Raw genomic sequence first — 16658 nt, forward strand, 5'->3', positions numbered from 1 at the left:
TATATATTTATTAACTTGTTAATTTATCTGTGTATTTATGTATTTATTTGTTTCATTGTCTGTGTATTTGCGTGATTCTGGTACAGGGAGGGGGGCGTTTCTGAGCAAAAGGGAACAAAGCGACTAGTGGAGAGGCTCTGCCAGTAGTCCACTGCACTGAGAGAACTTTTAGTACATATGTGCTTTGTACCAATATATCAAAATTACAATATAAAAAATCTAAAAGTTTACAAAACTGAAAAAAATGTCTGGAGGGTTGGGGGACGCTCTTCCCTTATTACTAGAAACAGTTACTCGCTATGCATAACCTAGTTAATAGTTAAATTTGCTATTGCTTTTTTCTTGTCTTGTTAAAATGAAATCTTTAGATCTTTTTCAATAAAGTTTAGTCTTAATAGAATGTTATAAACAGTCGTTCTGGTTCGATATAACCTGTGATAAGTTTGTGTAGTCCTAAAAAGCCACTCCGTCCACACCCTCCCTCCACTTACTACCGCTTTGTGATGAAACCTTATGCAAAAATGTGGGTCTGAAAGCATAGTTTTCAGTTTTCAGTGAAACATTTTATATAACATTCAGCTCTTGGAGGCTTGGGCAGATACATTTTTAAAGGAGCAAATGCCCATTGTTGTTTGAGGGTCATTCATTGCACTGGACTAAATCGGTCGAAATCACTTAAGAGTCAGAAGTTATTTTTAAAAATATTCATCATGTTTTCAAATGACATACCAACAAATCTTTAAAATGAGAAATTGGTACCATTGCACACCAACTTGATATGTAGCAGATGTTGCTATACTTGAGAAGTACTCTGGAGGTATGAAAAGGGATTGTACCGATTCTATATTTTATATACTCTGATATGATATATATTATATATTTTGAAAGGTAAAAGGTAAGGGAATGGTTCCAGAAGTATAAATAAATGAATTGGATTTTTTTTTTTTTCCTGTTTGTTGTTAAGACTTGAAAACATGAAGGAGGTGTGTGGAGAGCATTTGATTACTCAGACGCATGCTTGCATAAGTTCATCCTCCTCTCTCACACCTCAGTCATCTGACAGGCTGGGTCATCTTATATCATCTTAATTATCCAGTCATCATCTGCACCATCCAATCACATAGTTTTCTAATGTCACAAAAGCTATGAACCAACCGACTCACCCACCAACCACCCAGACCCCTTCACGCTCCTGCCGCTGACGGGAGCTTGAATTATGCAATGACCCCAGTAGAATGTTGTTCTGACGTGTGAACTAATTTCCTACACTGTATGACTTTTGAACTCTTACAATGTGTGCCTGCGTTCCACCTATAGACCCTGTGTGCATATTTGTGTGTGTGCGTGTGTGTGTGTGTGGGTGTGCGTGCGCGTGCATGTTTGTGTACACGTTCCATGATATAACAGTGTGTCTTGTTTGTTAGCGTGTAGTACAGTACATCCAAATGTTTGTATGTACAGTATATACATATGTTCAGTGTTTGTGATTTTGTGTGTGTGTGTGTGGCTGCACATTTGGGTCTGTCTAGTTCACATGTATACAGACGTATATGTGTGTCTCCCTGAGTGCATATGCGCGCCCGTGTGTGTCAGAGTCAGGACGAGTGATTTGGTCAAAATGTGTGTGTGAGTGTGTGTGTGTGTGTGTGCATGTAAGGGTGTTTGAAACATGGGGCTGCGTCACCTCGCTCTACGCCCAACCCCCTATGGCTCACACCATCCCCTGTAGCGCCTTATAGTGGCAGCCTGCCAGTAGGAACAACGCAGCCAGTAGTGGAGGAGGGAAGGTGAACAGAGGAACTCGGCTCTTTTTGTCAGTTTTCATTTTCCTCCTGAGACGTGTTTGTTTACTATCTGAAAAATCTATAAACAAAATCTTTAAAGACAAAAAAGACGAAAAAATGTTCACAGGGCCTCATGGCCGCGGCTCTCTCTACTCTCTCCTGCTTATGTTATTACTTAATCAATGATGATTATTATGATTATTATTGCTATTATTCTTAGTATTCTTATTCTTATTATTAATCCAATTACTGCGATGAATGACTTCATGTTATCCTTGCTAGTTTAGGTAATTTCTGAAACTGGAAACAAAATAAAAATCTTGCTGTAAATGTTTGTTTTTTCTTTTTCATAAAACTGTTGTGTTTGAATTATTTGTACTTTTGAATGTTGGGACAATAAAATGAGATGTTAAGAGCTTGTATGTTTCTTGTGATTGATGAAGCATTTAAATATTTCACAACATATCAATGCATATTATAAGGGGTATTGTCATTTTCATTATTTGTTTATGAGTTATAACTGACAGGAAGGAAACAGAATATCTATAATATATTCTGTAACATATTTAGTGGATATGTAGAGTAACAAATAGTTTACTGAAGAGTTTCATTTATCGGCCAACTAATCAGACAGATTCAAATGCAACTTTCACAATAGTCTATTTGTTTGAGTTTGTTATCTCTGAAATAATGTTAATCCACCTCAAATGTGAGTACTTACTGTTTTCTGCATTTTCCTATCATTTAAAACTGCAATACTTTTTTCTATGGAGAGAGAAAATATTAGAACGGGGGTTTTTTGTATCCTCAGGCGCAATAACTAGTATTTTTCTGATGATCTTTAAAATAACCACCAGATTAATCAAAAAGATATCCGTTAGATAATACCTGTAGTTGCAGTTGCATGTGTCTTGACATACAGACAGTATTTCAATTAGTAATATGACACCATATAACTAACAGCATCAGTAAATCATAAATTTAATCTCTGATCGTCGTGACCTTTCAACTGCAGGGGGACTACGAGGCAGTACGGCTGCAGACGTATAACACAGTGCTGATCTGGTCAGCCTCCGGGCTCCCGTAGGACAGTCAGGAGGGATCAGGTGTATCATTGCTGGCAGATAGAGCTGCCCCCTGTATCCTCCCCAGAGTTTCCTACACCTCTGCGGCAGGATGCTGCCTCTTGCTGAGAAAGCAGTTAATAGTGATTTTTTTTTTTTTAATCTCTTCACAATAGCGACTTCATACGTCAGCTGAGATAGCACATGAAACACAAGAACTAAGAACAAGACCTTAGAGATGCTCACTGCAGCACAAGATATCAGGTCATCATTAAGAGTGGTCTCAGTGTACTCAGCAATGTCCAGCTTAAAAATTTTAAAAAAAAAGAACATCAGTTTGGAGGAGATTGGTTGTTTTTCCTCTCATGTTGTCAGCAAGTTAATGATCCTCCACTCTCATTAAGGTCAGAGTAGATGAGGACAGTAGTCAGCATGAGCTCGCCATAGTCTCCTTTGAACTGGCTCCCTAGGACTTGAAGTGTACAGCTGGTTCAAAAAAACAACTGATTTCAACTTTTAAGTGGTGTTTTCTGTTTACTGAGCTGTGACTCAGATGGGAATAAAATGAAACTGGGTATGAAAAATCACTAAAATTATCAAGAGCGCACACATGATGCTTCAATTCCAAGGGAAGTGAGAGTGCTCTTGTTAACAAAGAGTTGTTGAGTTTAATATGGCTCAGTTCACACCATAGTCTGTCACCAGGTGCAACCATATGATACTGCCTCTCAGTTTCTATATTAACCACTTTTATCTGCCTGGGTGAGAGCTGATCACACTCGTTCCATGGTGTGAATGTCAGCTTCCTGCCGCACCGTGATGTAGAAGCCAGTTCTGCCAAATGACAAGCAAGAGTCTCACAGTTGGAAGCATATTATTTCATAAGGAGCTACTTGTCTTGACAAATCTTACATAGTCAGATTTGTGCAGTGGGGGAGCTATTGATGGATTCCAACCCTTACACACAGGTATTAAAGGAATACCCCCCACCGTATCCCACCCCACCCTTTTGTCCACTTCACAGTTCTTACACCGACATGAAAAGACTCTCAGCTTCACTCAATGCAGTTTGCGGTCCACTTTTTTGTGTTTTCTATCTGATTGGACTGAATAAACTGCCAGTTTTAAGTTTGCTTTAACTTGTTGTGCAGCTGTGATTAATGTTCACCTTTAATTTGAGTTAGACTTTGGAATTATTCCTGCTGTAACTCAAAGTCTTGTGTTTTCCTCCTCTGATTGCCGAACTATTCAGGCGTGAAGATTACAAAGTTCTCCTGCTTAATTATTCCTTCATTTCCTAATTGTGACAGCTTAACCCAGCTCGTGAGAACAAGGATGACTTTTAGAGCAGTACACGGAATGAATGTTTACTTCTGTGACATTACATTTAAACTGTCAGTTGTCACCATTAGCTGTGAGAGTGGAGTTTGATGAACTGATATTTACAAGCTGACATTTCATTTCAGTTCCCATTTTCCATGCAGGAGCTTTCTTTATTTAATGTGATGTGACTGTAAATGAACTTTTCAGTACTTCCAAAATATATTCATCTCCTCTTTAAAACAACCTATTGACACTGCTGCTTGGTACTCTTATATTATCATCCACTGATGACAGAGGAAGAAAAATATATACAAATATAAATAAAGAGACCAAATGTTCACAGCGACCAGACAAGGCCGTAACAAAGTTGTCTGTCTTAAAATCACTGGAACCCCTCTTGCTGGTGATTTACAATCAGTGCTCTGTGTGCAAAGCCTCCAGTGTTGTTCAGGACCCCCCCCCCCAACCACCACCCATCCAAACTGACTGTTTTCCCTTCTGCCTGAGGGATAGAGGTATAAGAACATTTTAGCAAAATCCAGCAGAATGCTGAATAGCTTCCACCTGCAAGCGATCCGGATCTCAGACAAACTGTGCCCCCCTCCTGTGTCAACACTGAACTGAAAACTGCATCAAACGGACTCGTGTCACCCTCCCGTGAACGGTGTTGCTCCTTTTAAGGATCAATCTGAGGTTTGAAAGAAATATCTGGCACTTTAATTGTTTACTTGAATGGATTGTACTACAAAACATTTTGTTGCTGCTTTGCTTTTTTTCCCTTTTGGCTCTTTGTAGGAGTTGTTTTATGAGAATCTTCAAGACATATATTATGTTGTTTCCCTTAGAAAGTCAGGGGCTGGGAAAACACAATTCTGAAGTTTCTATGTGTGGGGTCGCCAGAGTGTGTCATTGTTTTTCCATAGGAACATTCATATCAATTTGGCAAAGTTTTTTATGCTGGATACCCTTCCTGCCTTAACCCTCTGCATTTATCCACTACCACTGAGACTCTTCCTCACATTTGAAAATGTCTATCGACTTAAAATCAAGGTAAGATGCACTTGAACATCTTTTTTTGCTGAGCAAGTCAAAGATCAAATTTATTGGAGCATCCATGCAATGGTCCTGACTGCCATGGGTCTGATGTTAGACACTGATCTTGTGCTTTGCTTTGCAGGGTTGTTGTTTTGTTTTTTTGTTCATGATTATCAGACGGTAACTTCCTGCTTTATTTTTAAGATTTATTTCCAGCTTCACATTTCACTTTGCATTTCTTTTCCCGCTAGAAAAGTTAGAATTCCCACTTGTTCGTCATCTACTCCGTGTATGTAAGTCAGTGTGTTTCTGCTCTTAGTTGCTGTTTTTCGTTGTGTGTGTTTGTTTGCGCATCTTGTCTTAAACCAGTTTTGTTCACAAAGGAAACAAACTATCGTTTTTGTGGGCTTTGTTTCTGTTACTACCTCATGGACACGGTTTGAGTGGAAATGTGATTATGTGCCATTAAATCACTGACTTGTTCCTTTCTTGTCTCTACTTGTGTGTGTTCTCAAGTGCGTATCTTGAACCACTTCAAAAGTTACACTGACACACACATCATGACTGCCAGCCAATCAGGGCTGCTCTAATGGCATATGGGTAGACACAGACCAAAAATGACCCCCCCCCCATATGTCTTTATGTTGTTGTGTTGTGTTGTGTCACTTCCTCAGCCGTATCCTACCTCGACAAAACATCTCATCAAATGTGTTGATAAGCTTTTGCTTAATACTGCAAACAGCTAGACAAACAAACAATATATCAAACCACTGCCATCTAAAACATAACCTCCTCGTGGGGTAAATATCGACTGTCAGATGATATTGAGCCCCCCCGCCAGTGGCAGGGGGCTCAATATTAGCGCAACTATCCTAAACTACCTTCCCTAACATCCTTATTTGCATGCACAAAAAGTCAAATAAAACCAGAAGAGCTTCCTGTGGTGTAAATAGAGAACCTCTTCTCCAGGGGACCCTGACATGACGGTCCCACTTTGATTTAATCCACCAAACCTTCTCCATTACATAAAGCACTGAACCCAGGGGTATCAACAGTCATTATTATGTATGTCTCTCTCTCTCACACACACACACACACACACACACACACACACACACACACACACACACACACACACATACACACACACACACACACACACACACACACATACACACACACACACACACACAAACATCTATATGTATATATGCTGTTCTGATTAAAAGAGTAGAAAATAGATAACAACATCCATATAATAATTTCTATTTCCATGCACTGGGAACACTACACATAATACAGTATTCTAAATTAAAAAAAATTTAAATCATTTAATTTACTCTGCAGAAAATGAAAAATTGATATTGGTCTGCTGAAAGAGCAGACCAATATCATTTGTTTTATAAAAAAAATTCAAATATGGACTATATAAACTGAAAAACCATTAGGATTTAACATTCCTGTGAATCACTAAAGTGATGTTTAGTTGTAAAACCACTGTTGAGAACTGCTGTACATCTATGTACATCGATGTAAAGCAGTTGGAATCGACCAACTTCTGGGACCTATGAACAGGTATTTTAATCCAAAATGATTTTACATTCTACAATTCCACTGTATTTCTTGTTTTTGCCTCATAAACCAGCATTTTTGATGTCAGCCCACAAAGAGGATTAAGGTTCGGGGATTGGGCTGGCTATCCCAAAAAATTTAATTTTGTTGTTCAGGAACCAAGATGCTGCTCAATTACTGGTATTTTTGGGGTCGTTGTCTTCTTGAAACATCCATTTCAAGAGCATCTCTTCTTCATCATAAGGCAACATGACCTCTTCAATTATTTTGATATGCGGATCCATGATCCCTGGTATGTGATATTAAACCTGGCACCATAGTAATAGAAACAGCCCCATGTCATGATGTTTCCAGCACCATTGTTCACCGTCTTCACTTTGCTGTGGCTTGAATTCAGTGTTTGGGGGTCATCTGACAAGCTGTCTGCAGCCCTTAGACCCAAAAAAGAACAATATGACTTTCATCAGTCCACAAGATGTTTCTCCATTTCTCTGTCAGCCAGTCAAAGTGTTGTTTGTCAAACTGCATCCTCTCCAGAATGTCTTTCTTTGGAACTTTGCGGGGGGATTCTTGCCAATAGATTCGCTTCAGACCGGCGTGTTCTAATCATTACAGTACTCACAGGTAACTTCACAGGTAACTTTGATCATCCTGGAGCTGGTCACTGAGTCTTTGTCCTTTTGGCTTTTTCTTCAATGCATGTGAATGGTAGTCTTCTATTTCTTTCCCTGTCTCTTTGATTTTGCTTTCCATTTTCAAGCACTGAAGATCACTTTAGTGAAGGAGCATATTATTCTCCAGAGTTTAGATGCTTTCCCCTCTCCAATCAAAACTTTAATCAAAGTATGCTTTTTTTCAGAACAATGTCTGGAACAAAACATTTTTCTCAGGTTTTCAGAGAGAAATGTGTCCACAACCTGTGACGGCTTCACCTTAAATAAGGGTCACTTGATTGACGCCTGTGTTTTTTCACAGAATGATTGATCTCATTAATTGAACTCCAAACAGACTCAGGAGCTTACATATCATGAATGTTGGGTCTGTGTTTTTTATGATTCTACTATGTAATAAAATAATTATGCCGCTATTATTTTGAACTCATCTCTATATGGGTTTCTCTTGTAAAAAATTACCCCCAAATGTGAGTGGACAGTGGACAAAGTCTGTTTTGTCATAAGGACACAATAAAAAGAATAATTACTCATGGTCTAATAGATCAACAAATCCGCATTGGAGTCGTTAAGCAGCATTTACAATATTAACATGACAAATATTTACTTTTTAAGATTAAAAACATCGTTAAGCAGTATTTACAATATTAACATGACAAATATTTACTTTTTAAGATTAAAAAGATATCGTCAATAAAAATGTTAGACACATCTACCCCCCTTCAAAATTCACCATTTTAACAGTGAACAACGGCATATACCGAACATGCTCTTCATGGCTTTATATTTTTCCCCACGTACACAACTAAATATGTTGTTTATCTCAGTTTAATTTGCATGCAGGTATGGTTTTTATGTTTCTTTTTCATAAAGATCTGTCTTGACTTTCATTTCTTTTATTTTTCTGTTGTTTTTTGTTACTGTTGTTTTATTTACAAGATAACACCTGCTAAAAAAATTTCGCAAGGAAGGATGGAAGCAGACTCACAGTTGAGCTGCTGCCTGGAGCTGATGGAGATTTAATGTCTTCCTCAGGGGCACTTCATCTCAGGAACTTGTCATTAAAGGGCATTCTCCAGTCACAATGTGTTTCCCAGTAAGACCAACATCCAGCACAGACACTGGAAGCTGTAATGACATCCCCAACTCTACTTCTCATGCTCTCTCTTTCCACTTCCTGCGCTCCAGTGTTTCACTGTAAACCATGTGGCAAACGTTCACGTGGATGGGGGGGGGGGTACTGTGATGATGGAGTTCGCTGCCTCCTTTCAGAAGCTTCAGCAGTGACAATGACAAGCAGCTTTCACAGTTTACATGCCTTTGACTGTTGTGGGAAAGAAATGACAACAGATCCTGGATCAGTAATAATGATTAAAATTGCTGGCAGGGTGTTAATACAAATGTATTGTTTGTGTGGGGCTGTTGATTGTTCTGGCAAATGCAGTGTTGTTTTTCATTAACGATGATGGCTGTGATAATGGCGGTCATGGCAGCGGCTGCAAGAACTGATGATGGCACATTGGCCACTTTTCTGAGCAGGAGGGGAGGAGTCATATTGTCTTCAGCTGAGATAGTGATTGGCAAACAGATTTGAGTTACACTTGATTGCAGGATTACTAATTATTTAGCAAAGAGAGCATAAAAAACAAATGGGTAATAAGGAGAAACATTTGGACACAACCCATGGGGTTTGTTTTTTTTAATTTTATATAAAGGAGAAGCCTGGAAATACATCCCACTCAACAAAAAAAACAATGATTAATTGTCTTTATTGCTGGCTTACATTTTTCTACTGACTGAATGAACATGATTAGAGCAGCAACTTGTAATTTAACAATTACTGTCTGTCGTAAAAGCATTTTAATAACAAGGATAAGTGGGGTTTTCATTTTGGGTTGGAGCCAGCTGTTAAAAAAGTCAGTCACAACCTACAGCAGGATGAGAAAGGGTTCACTGAGAACACTTTACTTTCATTATCCTAACCTGCCTTTCACGGTGTGACAAAGGTATCAAATACGGACAATCCTTTTTTTTTTTAAACTCTTATATTAATCAACTGAAGAACCATCAGATGTGTTTTTTGAACATTTGGTATGTTCAGTCCCACAGGTTGACCCAAACAATCCATCACGTAAAGTAATTCTAACACCAATTTAAAGGCAACAATCAAATACTGCAAACATATTGAAAAATGTTTCTGAAAAAATTCTGGAGGTCACATCAATGATTTTTATTTTGATTCAATCTGATTCAGGTCATTTTGTTACTAGTATTTATACACATTTCTTGTTTGTTTAAATGCAGAACTTCTAATTGTAAGTAAGGATTTTTTTAAACTGCTGGATGGTTCTTCCACTTGCAGCCATAATATTTCTTACAACAATGATCATGGAGCTCCCAGATGAAAAGAGGTATAACATAACAATACCTTTTTTATTTATTTAAATAAATGGGGGTCGGTCAGTCACTATAATCCAGCCCTCTGATGTAGAATTAACAGATTTCTGGCCTGTCTTATCAGATAATTCAGTAAGTGTTGCATCAAGGTTGAATTTTATGTCCTTGCACTACAAGGTTGGAAAGAAAGGAATCCAAGACTGAGTGCCCATCATCATGGTCTCGCTCAGGAATGGCTCCAGATGGGACATTTAAAAGGTAGGTCAAAATAAATGCCAACTATAGGCGTAATATTGATGAATGTTGATAAGGGACCAGCTGTTCCCCCCAAAAGCATGGAGTTTGCCCGCTTGCATGAGCAAGCATCCCTCAGGACATCTTTTAAGGCTACCCTGAAGCTGTGTACTTCCAGATTTGCATCAGCAGGTATAACAAATGATGTGTGTTGGGAATTTAAAAAAAATTCAGTTGTCAAATCTTGGCAACATATTTGTAGGAAAACTTGCAGTAGCTCAAACCATATTGTAATTTCAAGTTGACAAACACTGTATACATAAATGCATCAAGCATGCAAGCATCTCTCTGTCTTGATTTGCCATTGCATAATCCCCAAGAAAGCTTTTTTTTTAAATCATATGTGCATGTAGAGACTCCAGGTTCGACTAACCTGTGGTGGATCTCACTGCCTTGTTCCACCAGTTCTGCTGTGTTTGATTTTTGGCATCACCGATGGTGCAGACTTCCATGGCAGGAACAGTGTTATTTATTTCTACAACGCTGATGGCTGTGATGATGGTGGCAGTGACAGTGAGAGTGGTGTTGGCTAGGAGAAGCAGCAGGCACCAGATCCCCTCTTGTTTGTTCAGAGACACATAGCAAAGCTTTACTGTGTTCAACCCAAGGCTGCAAACCCTGAGTAAAACCAAAACACTGGCACTGGTTAGAGCACATATTGTCTTCATGCCATTTTCCAAACTCATGCCTGTCTGCTTGAGTGTTAGCCTGTGCATCTGTCTTACAGTCAGGCTGCAAGTCTATTTAGTTGCATGTCTGTTTAAGCATCACCATACAGTGCTTTTGTGGATATACAGTGCTATTTTATTGCGAAAGATACATACATAAATACTATAAACTGTTTTCATATGCATATATGTATGACTCTGAAAGCATTACTAAAAGATTCTGCAAGCCCACATATGTATGAGTGGGTTATTTTGTCTGTGCAAACCCAGCACCCAACCATCTGTCAGTAAAGGGCCAAGCCAATCATCTTCTTCCAACAGCTTCTAAGATCCTCGCTCTGCTTTCCAAAAATGGTCTGGCATGCCAAACACACATTCACACTCAAAGAATGTCTGCCACATGGTCTATGCACGCACACACATACAAACTTAACAATCACAGAGACTCTCGCCTCAGAAACTATTAAGGTCCTTTCCCTTATTGGATGAATGTGGTTGTCTCCAGGTGGAAGTTTCAAGTAGCTGTTTATTTGGTAGTTTAATCACTGATTGGTTTATGTAATCAAGTCGAAAAGGTTAAGACATGCTCATTTACTGCACAGTGTGTCATCACATATTCCTCAAAGATCATTTTATTTCAAAACTCAAATATATTTTTTTCCTTTACTTAATTTAGGTTTAAAGTACAGATGGTATGAGGTGGTTGTAAAGCACAAATTAAAACAAATGCGAAATTGATATGCAAAATATCTTGGAACTTTGTGTCAGCATGAAAAATACTCGCCAGAGCACGTATTTTGAACAAAAAAAATTTTTAAATCAAGTAACTGTAAAATTATTTTCTAAATTATAAAAATGATTTGTGTTTAAAGGACACAACAGGAGTGATGAGAAACAACTTGTGTGATTCAAGTTTGCAGCCCTTTCTCAGCTTTCCCATAATGAAAACAGACGACTGTAACATGTTTTCATTTAAATACATATTAACTCACTCATGCTCACAAACAATTATGCCTTTATCATCTGTCTCTGTAATAACAATATACTTGGACCATTCATTATTTTCTTCCCTTTGGTTCACTTGATGTGACCATTCAGAGTTTAAATGTGACAAAAACTTCAACATCCAGAGAGCAGAACTATAAAATGGATCAGAAATGGCAGCAGCTGTCAGAAACTGCTGGAGTAAAGGCAGCAAAGTCACCCCTAACCTTTAATGAAATGAAATGTCAACAAGGTCACTCATGTATACGTACAGAACATTCATGGTCCAGAAATCCACTGTGCTGCCCAGAAGGAGAAATCAAGTGTCTGCAGATCAAACATGGATCTGATATTTTCTCAACACTTTTTCTCTAAGGCTATTTTTATATCAGTGCATGCGATGTTGGCTGCATTTACAATTCACTTCAAAGACAGAATTGTGCGGGTGGTACATTAATTTGTCATCATCCTCGCTGATATCTCATTAGTGATGATTATGTGGTGGGGTGTCTGAAATAATTTGTGCTGGGTTTCTCAACTGTTGTCACCATTTGGGAAATGATTGGCACAGTCCTGAAATAAGCTGTTTCCATGAAGTTTTTTTTGTCTCGGGCAGTTGGAACAACAGTCAAATTTTAGAAGTTCATGCCTCTATTTGGTATTCCACTGAATATCTCTGCACAGCTTTTTTATTGATTGTCTTAAAACCCAACTGCATTTGCTCTGACTGTAGACGAACTACTGCAATGGCTGCACCAGTTATCGATGGTCAGTTAGAACTCCTCAACTCATTGATTGTGAAAATAAAGCCTGAGAAAACACATTTGTCTTCATGATACTAAACTTGCAGGTTGTCTAGATTTACTTGCAGTTCTCCATATTTTTCCATCACTCATGTTACACAATAAACTATTAGATGCATGAAGCATCTAGCTTTAAGTTTTGCTTGTTTTTGAACTGCTGTTCTGAGAGTGAAGGATGTCTCCCCTAGAGCTAGAGAAAACTCACAAGGATGTGGCCAAATATGAAATAATACAAGTTGTGGCCATACATAAAGAATTCCTTGTTGCATTATTATGTAGCAGTTGTTATTGACCCCCCCCACACACACACACACACACACCAGGAAATGAAAGGTTAATATATCGAACTGTATACCATACATACTGCAGAAAACAGACTTTGCTTGTATGTAGAGTATGTGTCATAACATATTTTGATGTTTAAAATTTTATGCCAGTTTTATTTTGCAAATTTCCCCACTGTGGGACTAATAATAATAATAATAATCTTATCTCTTATCTTATTTTAACATGGAAACACATTTTAGGTGACTGGGCTGTGGTCATTTTGTCCACGGCACATCCAGTAAACATCTTAAACATTATTTTGTTTTTTCCTGGAATTATAATTTTGAGGTGAAGCTTAAGATTGCTCATCTTCATATATCAAAAAACACTATTCAGCAGGCTCACCAAGGGAAAACAACATTTTTCATACTCTGGTGCTTTTCCTGTACAGTTTTTTTGTGGGGATTTGTGATCTTCAGATAACTTTTGCTTTCATTAGTTATCCAGATCTCGAGTGTGAGTTCAGTTAAATTTAAATCTTTGTTCATAGTTTTACTTTATTCATGGTAATTGTTGCATTAGTCCTATTTAACAGCAACTCATTAGGAGCAAAGTCCAACACATTTGTTTGTATTTCTGATGAATCATTGTGATAATCATTACGATGAATCAATGTTGCCTCATTGCTGAAAATCAACATTTTTTTTTATAACAAAGTGAAACCAACCCCGCTGATGTGGTGAGTTACGTTGACAGAAAATTACAAGACAAAACCAAGATTATTTTCAGTTACACACACACACACACACACACACAGAGCAGGCTGGCCCATTCTCCTAAAAGAGTGCACATTGAAAACAACAGACTGTTATAAAGGTCATGTTATCATTTTTGGTGGCTGCAAATATTTTGCACACATTAAAAGCTGTCTCTTTGGAGGCTACAATCGGACAGTAAGAGAGGTGATTCCATCTCGTGCAACTCAATCAGGAGGTCGTTTAATGTTTTCCCTGCTGGTATTTCGTCACTTGTGCCCCCATCAGATTGTAAACAGTCGAAAACCAGTAAATAAAATAAAAATGACAGATGTAACATCAGGTTCACAGCATTGCTGAGCTAGTTAAGTGTCAAGAAATTGCTCTACAAAACATTTAAATGAAAATGCATGATAAATATGAACTATTTCAATGATATGCAGCTTACCACACACCATTTTTTTCCTAAACTTGGATATTTTTATGTTAGAAAAGATCATTTTTTTTCCCTTGTCTGCATCAAAATTTGATTTTATGATCTGTTAAAATATAATCAGACCCCTTTCTTTTCTGCCTATTTTGAGAACTGCACATGCTTGTTAACACTGTTAACTGTAACTGGATTATGTTAAATAAGAGTGATGAGTTAAATGTTATCAGAAAGTGGAAAAATTATATTCTTAAACGTGCTTGAAAAAGCATAAATTCTCTTTTTAAACTTTGATGTTCTTTTGCAAGTTTTTTCAATGTAGCCGACCGTGCTTTTTACAAAGTAAAAATATGTGTGCTCATCCTTCACCCTGTTCTCAACAGGCAGAAAATTGGGGTAGGGTGCATTTTCTTTGCTGTGGTTGAGGCCCACCACTCTGCTTAAAGGAGAAAAGGGATGTGACTAAATACAAGACTAAATGGAGTGGTCACAGCACTCCATTCTGATGAGCTACAACATCCCAAGAGACTTAAAGGTCCAGACACTTTAGAATCTGCTGCGGCGTACTGAAACTGAACAAGTCAACTCTAGAGGACGGTCAGTTTACCCTTATTACAGAAAAAGGCCCACCACATCGCTCTGACTTTATGTGCTGAAGTTTTATAGGTTTCTCCTGCCAAGTAATTTTGTCTGTGGTGCTAAGAACACCGGAACAGTGACTGATACTTCAAATCGTATTTTAAATCTAGTAAGTCTAAAACGGCAAATGTTAATGGACTGGTGTGGATCACTAATGACTGGCTCCTGCATTGCTATACATAGGGATACTACATTTGATTCAGAGGCTGTTTTTGTTTGCAAGATCTACTCTATTCTCCTATTAATGGCTTACCAACAATTTTTTAGAGATTGTTGGATTTTTGGTAAATTCATTCCTTTGTGTATATTTTTTTCTTTGCTCCTTTTTTCATGGCGGTTTCCCTCACTTTTTATGCTGTGTTTCTCCAATCATAGTCTTTTATTTTTCATGTGATTTCACCTGATTTCTAAACTAACCATATTTATGTTTTTATGAATGATTTTTATGAAAGATCCATAAATAAAGATAATAATATGGTTTCCCACACTTGAAGATTTGATTGATAGCAGTTAAAACTTTTCAATGGGAACAGTCTAGCTTGTCCACTCCTTTCACAAAAGGTCAATTAGAATCAAACTCAGTAGTGCACTTCACTAATGGAGCACGCTAAAATCTTTGACCTTCCTGATTGCACGGTGTGTCCACTAACAGTATAATGGTCTAAGAGTCCTGAACTACTCATCTACAGTAAGTGCTGGCCATTAAAAGTTAGTGGGATAGTATCGAAGTCAAAATGATCTACGAGAGACTTAATAGCCACTTAAAATTCAGATTCATTCACAGCACAGCTCTTGGGTACATGATGTGGTAATTGATTTTAACAAACTCCAGTGTATAAAAATGGACTAAAGTTACTGTAAGCCTTCATACGCTTTGAAATAATAATGTATCACATTTGAGCTCTTCATTGCTTTTTCATGAAGCTACAAGAAGCTTAGAGAATCAGCAAAATGCACATTCCTGTATGAACTGTAGAGGTATACAGCATGCAGACCTGACAAGAGCTCTCATATGTATCTTTGATATGTATCAGCTCAGCAGCAAAGTCCCTGTCCCAAAAAAAAAAAAAACAGACATGCTGCCAGTTTTAAGGAGTCAGCTCTTCTGTCCCCTCTCAGCATGTTCAAATTCCTTAAGCACATTTGCAAAGACAAGGCTTCTCCAGCAATCTGCTTAGATAGCAGACCAGCTCAGCTCCTGGCCCCCAGAGTTGTGCTTCTGTATTGAACCAGTATCTGATTCGCTGACCTTCTCGCTGCCTCATGCCTTGCTAATGTAATCTAGTGCTGCTGCTGCAGATGCTGCTGGCTCATGTCTCTCTGCCTGCAGCTTTCTCGCTCCCTCTCTCTCCTCACATGTTTCATTTCATGCTTTGCAAACACTCAGGTGGTCTGAGCCTGTTTGGTTTGTTGTGTTAACCTCAGCCACATGGGGTGAGATATTGTTGAGAGTTAAATTACACCGGTGTTTTGGTGTAGATACCAAAAGAATATTTTCATCGCGTTAACATGAGAAGCGTAAACATGTTTTTTGCTGGTTTATGGATTCATATATAAATTTATTCTGCTTGGCATTATGGCCATTGTCACCAGTCAGCTCCTTCCAGGTTATATTCTTATTCATCCTCTCTTAATTCATTAAAAATGCCAGTTATATGAGGATGTTTTCATGTAAATGTATTATCGTGGCTCATCCTTTACTTTTTAACAATTGTATTTGTTCTTTTGACTTTTATTGCACTTCTTCAAAAACAACACGAGATTCATCCAGAGGTATTCATTGTTAAAACAAGTCCTGCTTGAAACTATTCGTTCCCATAAAACAGAAAAATCAGAAGAGATTATTTTCTGCTGTCCGGCCACAAAGCTCAGATTTTAGCCTTTGACTGACTTCCGAGGAAAGCTGAGCTAAATGGCAACACCATAGGAACAAGGAAAGAAAGCCATTATGTTTTGATCTCGCACAGAGTTT

Source organism: Antennarius striatus, chromosome 7, assembly GCF_040054535.1.
Source record: "Antennarius striatus isolate MH-2024 chromosome 7, ASM4005453v1, whole genome shotgun sequence".
In the NCBI taxonomy this organism is placed as follows: Eukaryota; Metazoa; Chordata; class Actinopteri; order Lophiiformes; family Antennariidae; genus Antennarius; species Antennarius striatus.